The sequence below is a fragment of the Sorex araneus genome, chromosome X, assembly GCF_027595985.1.
Source record: "Sorex araneus isolate mSorAra2 chromosome X, mSorAra2.pri, whole genome shotgun sequence".
NCBI classification, from domain to species: domain Eukaryota; kingdom Metazoa; phylum Chordata; class Mammalia; order Eulipotyphla; family Soricidae; genus Sorex; species Sorex araneus.
The window spans coordinates 179,041,264-179,048,635 of NC_073313.1; the positions used below are offsets into that span (position 1 = coordinate 179,041,264).

Consider the following 7,372-nt stretch of genomic DNA (forward strand, 5'->3'; position numbering starts at 1 on the left):
ATTAAACAGCTGAAATTTAGGTAGGTGGGAGCCATGCCCACGAGCCACTTCTGGCTCAGCTATACAAGCTCATTTATTGGGCCTATCTCAGAGACCCATAGATAAATCCTGAAAGAGACCAAAAACCACAATTAACCTCAGACCTGCACATGGCTGAACAGAGTGGGATAAATCGGACGGCAGGTTGGCCTGGTAGCTTGCCCAAGCAGAGCCCCAAGCAGCTGCTTGCTTCCGCTTCCAAAATCACCACCATACCCCCGTCCTGACTCCACCATCTCAGGACAGACCTTAACAAGATATAATCTGCTGAAAAATTGGTAATGCAGAAATTTGTGACCTTGAACTCTGGGCTCAACAGGACCCAAGAGCGAAGATCCTCTGCCCGTTTCACCCAGTCTCTGGCAACCCAGGGGTCACACCCATAAACCACCTACTGCTGGTGCCAGAAAGTCTCGTCATTGGCCACCATCCAGATCCCATGGTTACTTCTCCTGGAAGGGAGCATAACATAGCCATGCTACCGGACTCTACACCAGGCTGTTTCACCATGGGTACCCCAGAGAGGGGCAGGTGAGAACCCTCCCTGCCCCAAGGGACCCAGCTCCAACAGCTGATCTCCACAATCCAACCCCCACCATGCTCAAGGCCGCTCCCCACATACTCGGCCTGAGCCTTACACATGAGTGAAGTCCATGGAACCCAGGTAGTACAGAACTTTGTGACCTTGGACTCTGGGCTCAACAGGACCTGGGAGCAGAGATCCTTTGCCTATTTTCCCCAGTCTCCAGTGATCCAGGGGACACTGGTGGTGAAAAGTGAGCACTGGTGGAGGAGTGGGTGTTGGATCATTATATGGCTGAATCTGGAACATGAAAGCATTGTAACTCTATATCATGGTGATTCAATTTAAAAAAGAAAGTGATGTGGAGCTTGTGCCCAAATTAATCAGCTTAATCAGTGGCTGAATAAATAGCAGTACTCCTACATAAAAAAAAGAATTCCCATAATATTATTCAAAAGAGCTTGTCCAATCATCATTCTCACCAATAATAAAGGAGAATCCCTTTCTCCCCACACCCATGCCAGCATCTGCTTATTCTTGTTCTTATTGATGTGTGCCAGTCTCTGTGGTGTGAGATGATATCTCATTATTTTGATTTGCATCTCCCTGATGATTAGTGATGTAGAGCATTTTTTCATGTGCCTTTTGCCTTTGGTATTTCCTCTTTGAGCAAGTTTCTGTTCATTTCTTCTCCCCATTTTTTGATAGTCTTGGATCCCGTTCACAATTGTGCCAGAAAATCAAGTACCTCTGAATCAGCTTATCAAAAGAGGTGAAGGACCTATACAAAGAGAATTATAAAACACTACTTGAAGAATAAGAGAGGACATGAGGAAATGGAGACACATCCTGTGCTCATGGATCAAAAGGATTAACATTGTCAAAATGACTATACTTCCCAAAGCATTGTACAGACTCAATGCACTCCCTTATAAAGATACCCATGACATTTTTCAAAGAAATAGGTAAAGCACTCTTGAAATTTATATGGAACAATAAACCCCCATGAATTGCTAAAGCAAACATTGGGAATAGAGTTGAATATCCTGAGACTGACCCTCAAATGTATTATCATTTATCGTTGATAAAGATCTTTGATAAAGATGTAAGAAATATGAAGTAGAGCAAGGAAAGCCTCTTCAACAAGTGGTGCTAGGAAACTGGATAGTTACATGCAAAACAATGTGAACTCAGATCTCTTTCTAGCAAGGTACACAAAAGTCCTTTAAAATGGATTAAAGTCCTCAATTTCAGACCTAAATTCATAAGGTACATAGAAGAACACATAGGCAGAATCCTCCATGACACATCTTCAAAGAACACTGACCAAGCAAGTGAAAGCAAAGATAAACAGGTTTACACTAAACTATAAAACTTCTCTTCTGCACCTCAAAATAAATGGTGACCTAGATGCAGAGACAGTCTATGGAATGGGAAAAATTCTTTATCCAATACCCATCTGATAAGGGGTTTAATATTTAATATTAAAGACATATAAGACACTGGTAAAACGTCACAAAAATAAATATTGCTTTTATCTGGTTTGTCCACTAGCAAGAATCCTTAAGAAACAAAGAAGAGCAAAGAAAATGTACCAACTCATTAATGTGTACAAAACTTTTCTGTACAGTTACATAAACATAAAATTTATTTCCACTATGATTATATGAAGTGTTATTATTACTTTTAGTGACAGCATAAACAAATAAGGAGCTTGCCCTAGGCATATAATCTGCCTATATTACATGGATCTGTTCACACAGATATATGATTCCAAAGCCCATGATTTCTTATACTGCAGGGCTTCATTCTGCATTGTCACTTTTCTCTTCTATAAATCTGTCTGTCATGTTTTCCCAAATAGGACAGAAATGAGGCAATATCTCTTTTATTAAGCACCAAATAATTTAGCAAGGAATCCTAAACATTAAATAATTATATGTTTATTGGTTCTTTTATGACTAGAACAAGTTAGCTCTTTCCCTGCTCTACTGTATCATATCAAGCAAAGAAAGAAAACAATCCAATCAACAACAATGAAGTCACTGACTAAAAATCACTTGTGACTTTTTTTTTTTGCTGTCACTGATGAATAGCTAAGCATCATACCTTCATAACCGTTCAAGAACATTCACTCATTTAAGGGAAACAGATGAGAAGAGCATGTTTAATACCATTTCTCCCCCAGAATCACAATCTCTAGTAATGATGGGACATTAGCAATCACAGAAGAAAATGAGAAGGAACTTGGAGAGGAAACTAGGAGTTGAGTCTTTCATGAGAGCGAAGAAACAATCTGGCTCAGAGAGAATTGAGGTGATAAACATGACTTCCTCTTTCTTTCTAAACTGCAAGGGTGCTCTTGCACAGACTAACCAGGTATCACAGAGGACAAACAGAGTCCAAGTTACATACAACGCAAAATACAAAACAGGATAAAGAAAAAAAAAATAAAGAGTAATTCTGAAAGAGATAAAAAGTAAATCCTGAACAAATTATATTGTCAGAGGAGCAGATAGGTATATTAGTGATTAATTTTTAGTAAACTCTGCTGGCTAATAAAATCACTTATAGGACTTTGTACATCTGCAAGCTAAAGCAAAATATTAAGAAAATTAAGAAAATTTTATAAATTTTCACTGTATCTTAATTAACGTTTCAAAGTTTCTTTGCAGGCCAGAGAGACAATAGAGCAGTGAAGGGACTTGCTTTGCATATAAACTCCAAAATCTCATCAGAAGGAATCATTGAACACAGAGCCAGGAGTAAGCCCTGAGCAATACAAGGGGTGGCCCAAAGAATAAATATACAGATATACACATACACATAGGCATATGTGTGGATTTTTTAATTCTCAGATTAAACCTACTTCTGATACAAATGCCCTTTTTATTTCATAAATTTCAGAAAAGAATTACAAGTTACAAAGGGATAAGTGATAGGCAAACAGTATTTACTGAGTAAATAGGAACTCTTTTGAATTATCTTTCTTTTTTTCCAGAAAGAAAAATGATTTCTAGAAGAACATTTTGCAAACTGTGAGGTAATACAGTTATTTTGGTATTATGAACATGGAGATGTATGAGTTTATGAAAATTATAATTACCCATAACTATTCCACTTTCTTCTGGCTTGCTTTTGTGATTCCTCAGTTATGCAGATATAGTGGATGATAGAAGTCAGAAAACTCCCCGTGAGGCCACGGATGCCTTTCAAAAGGGTTTATGTGAAAAGACCCTTAAGTCAGGACACTCCGTGGCCCACCCATCTCTGGAGACCTACTAGCATGATAATAAGGGAACTTGGCTGCCCTGAAAAATAATCAAAACTCCTTATACTTCCTGTATTAAAGATTGGGATATGAAAGCTTGAATTAAACTTTCCCTTGGGGAGAGAGCTCTGCACAGTTCAGGAGGGAAAAATGCTAGTAAAAATAAAGTGAAGGTTTAAAAGCCATTTTTCCAGAAATGAAACAGTTTTGAACTTTTCCAGTGGATGGATTATTAGAAACGATTGTTCTTCAACAATTTATTTCCCAGGCTCCCATCCTTTTATCTCCTCAAAATCCAGATAAGTTTTTCATGTCTATCTGTCATTAACCCAACAAAGTTACAGCTGCCACGCTGAGACCTCTGTTTAATGAGAAAATAAACTGATGATATTTGGAGGAGTATTTTAATGGGAATCTTATTAATTTGATTTTTTAATGGAAGCAGTAATATCAGCAATCTTTCTACTGCCTCAAGCACAAGAGAAGTTTTATGCAATACAATACAAAATTTCTTTCCTCTCTTTTTCGGTGATGGGGGGGTCCACTGCAGACAGTGTTCAGGGACCAAACCTGTGCGTCCTCACCTCTGTCTTTCTTTACTTTTTAGGAGATTAATATAAAGACTTCCTTTTCATATTTTCTGGGGAAAAGAAAGCATTAGTTTTAAGCTTTTTGGGTCACACCCAGCTATGCTCAGGGGCTACTCCTTGCTCTGCATTTAGGAATTACTTCTATGAGTGCTCGGGGGATCATATGGGATGCCAGGAATGAAAACTGGGTTGGCCACATGCAAGACAAGTGCGCTACCTGCTGTACTATCTGTCCAGCCAAGAAGTATTAATTTTGCTACATTTGCCAATAGGCTAGAGTATCACTCATACTCTAGCAAGAAATGTGTCTGCGATCTATACAGATGAATTATTGCCTCACTTGGATCCTTCCAGTAACTTGATTCTTTCTCATGGTATTCATGTCACCTGTAACCCATAGGTAAACACAATTTTAAGATGTAGTTTTATATTCTTGGGATTGACTCACTGCTGCCACATTTACCTATGAAAGATATACTAAAAAATATTACTTACTTACATAAAATTATTATTTACTTAAAAATATTACTTACTTACTTACTTACTTCTAAATTTCTTACTGGACTGGAAGATAGCACAGTGGGTGGGGCGTTTGCCTTATATGCATCAGACCCAGGTTTTATTCCTCCATCCCTCTTGGAGAGCCCAGCAAGCTACCGAGAGTATACTGCCCGCATGGCAGAGCCTGAGAAGCTATCCGTGGCATATTCCATATGCCAAAACAGTAACAATAAGTCTCACAATGGAGACGTTACTGGTGCCCGCTTGAGCAAATCTATAACAACGGAATGATAGTACTACAGTGCTAAAGTTTTTACTAGTCTGTTGATGTATTTCTTTAGAGGTGATTTTAATAAACAAAGAAAAACTTCCTTGAGTTCGAAATGGAAGAGAGAATATTCAATAAAAGCTAATATTTTGTGGGGCTGGAGCAACAGCACAGCGGGTAGGGCATTTGCCTTCCATGCGGCCAACCGGGGTTCGATTCCCAGCATCCCATATAGCCCCGTGAGCACCACCAGGAAGTAATTCCTGAGTGCAGAGACAGAAGTAACCCCTGTGCACCGCCGGGTGTGACCCAAAAAGAAAAAAAAATAAAGCTAATATTTTGAACTGACTTTTCCAGTAGGCAATTGGAACTCAAGCCCATATAAACTCAAAAATGTTAGATGCTTACCAATAAATGACGAGAGCTTGATAAATTATTATGGAGTAGTGTTTCCCACTGTGCTAAACCATATTTCTACACTTTTATTCTATATTTGCACTTGAGCTGGTTTGTCTTCCTTATTTGGAGAGAAATAGTCACATGCAGAGATCTTTCAAGTCTGTTGCTGCTGAAATCAGAGATGTAAGAAAGATGAAGTTACAGGTAGAATACACCATCTCCGGGGGGCATCAGTAGCTAATTATTCAACGTATCTTGATTTCACTTCTATTGCACTTACTAGTGTCTTTGCATAATATATCTGAATTGAAGATAATTAAATCCAAAGACAAAGGGGTCAGAGAGATGTTACAGGGGTTAAAGTTTATATATTGCATGTGTCCAATCTCCATTTGATCTCCAATAATGTTTAGTTCTCTAAGGATCACTGGATATAGTCCTGGAAAGCCCTGAACACCACCAGAGTAGTCAAGGTGATTGTCAGAACCAGGAAGCCTGAGCATCACTGCGTTCCTGGGTCTTTGCACTGAACCATTGGCTGGATTGGCCAAAAATCACTAGGAGGGCCCCCAGTAAATGCTCAGGAGGCTCTACAAATAGTAAAATTAATTCAAAGACAAAGACTTAACTCCGATGAACTACACAAGGCAACACTGATGTTAAGCTCATTTTGTGAATCTGTATCATGTTTGCACATAGTATTATGATAATTTTGTTTTTAATAGAATACACAGAATATAAAAATTATCTTGATGCAATTAATCTCTCCTTTAAAAGAATGTTTCTCATTGACAATTTTATTTTCTGTTTTGTTTTATGGAGATGATAGGAGCATGCCTAGTGGTGCTCAGGGTCAGGTCTCTGTGCTCTGGCTCACTCCTGGAGAGCTCTGGACATCATATGGAACCTTGGGGATCAAACCCAGGTCAGTCATATGTAAAGCAAATGCCCTGGGTGCTGTACTATTTCTCTGGTCTTCCATTAATAATTTTCTTTCATTTTAGAAACCTCATTGTTCATAGCTTCTCGGCCTTTTGGCTAAGATCAAGTGTAGAAATCTCGTTGTTCAACTTTTTCACATTTGAACATATTTTTGCTTTGTTTATTACTGAGAATACTCTACAAAAAGAAAGACAGACTTGAAAATTCTAAAATATAATGTATTAATAAACAATTATTTATTCTTATCATACTATAATTAAAAAGAAGAGTTCCGGAGTCAGAGTTCAAAGCTCTGTGAGCAATTGGTAATGTGCCTCTTGGAAATTCAAGGCATTGTTTTTAGTTTTTCTATTTTCCAGCTTTATTTATGCTATTATTTAAATATATATATATATTTAAAGTTTATATCATGATAATTTGTTGTATAATTTGTGAAGCACAATAATCTAGTTAATTTCTTGCCTCACATATTTGCTCTTTGTTTATGAATATAGGTGTGTTGAGAACACTTAAGATCTATTCCTTTAGCAAATTTCTGGTACATAATATAGTATTAACTGTAGTCACTATTCTTACATTAGATTTCCATAATGTATTAATCTTTTAACTGGAAGACTATTTCCTTTGACTAGAATCTCCACATTTTCCAACCCACTCCTCTCCAAGTCCCAGGGAAGCACATTTTATTTGTTTTTTTATGAATGCAAAATCTATATTTTTTAGATCCTACATGTAAAAAAGGTCATAATGTATATTCGTAAGACTAGTAGTTGTAGTATCTTTTTTAAATTATTTTTCATTTAATATAATAACATCTAGTGTCATTTGTGTTGCTACAA

At 37.6% G+C, this 7,372-nt stretch overlaps 1 pseudogene; it reads left to right on the top strand.

Moving 5' to 3' along the window:
* Positions 1 to 6,609: 6,609 nt before the first annotated feature.
* Positions 6,610 to 6,748, top strand: LOC129400310 (U2 spliceosomal RNA; annotated as a pseudogene).
* The last annotated feature ends 624 nt before the right edge of the window (positions 6,749 to 7,372 follow it).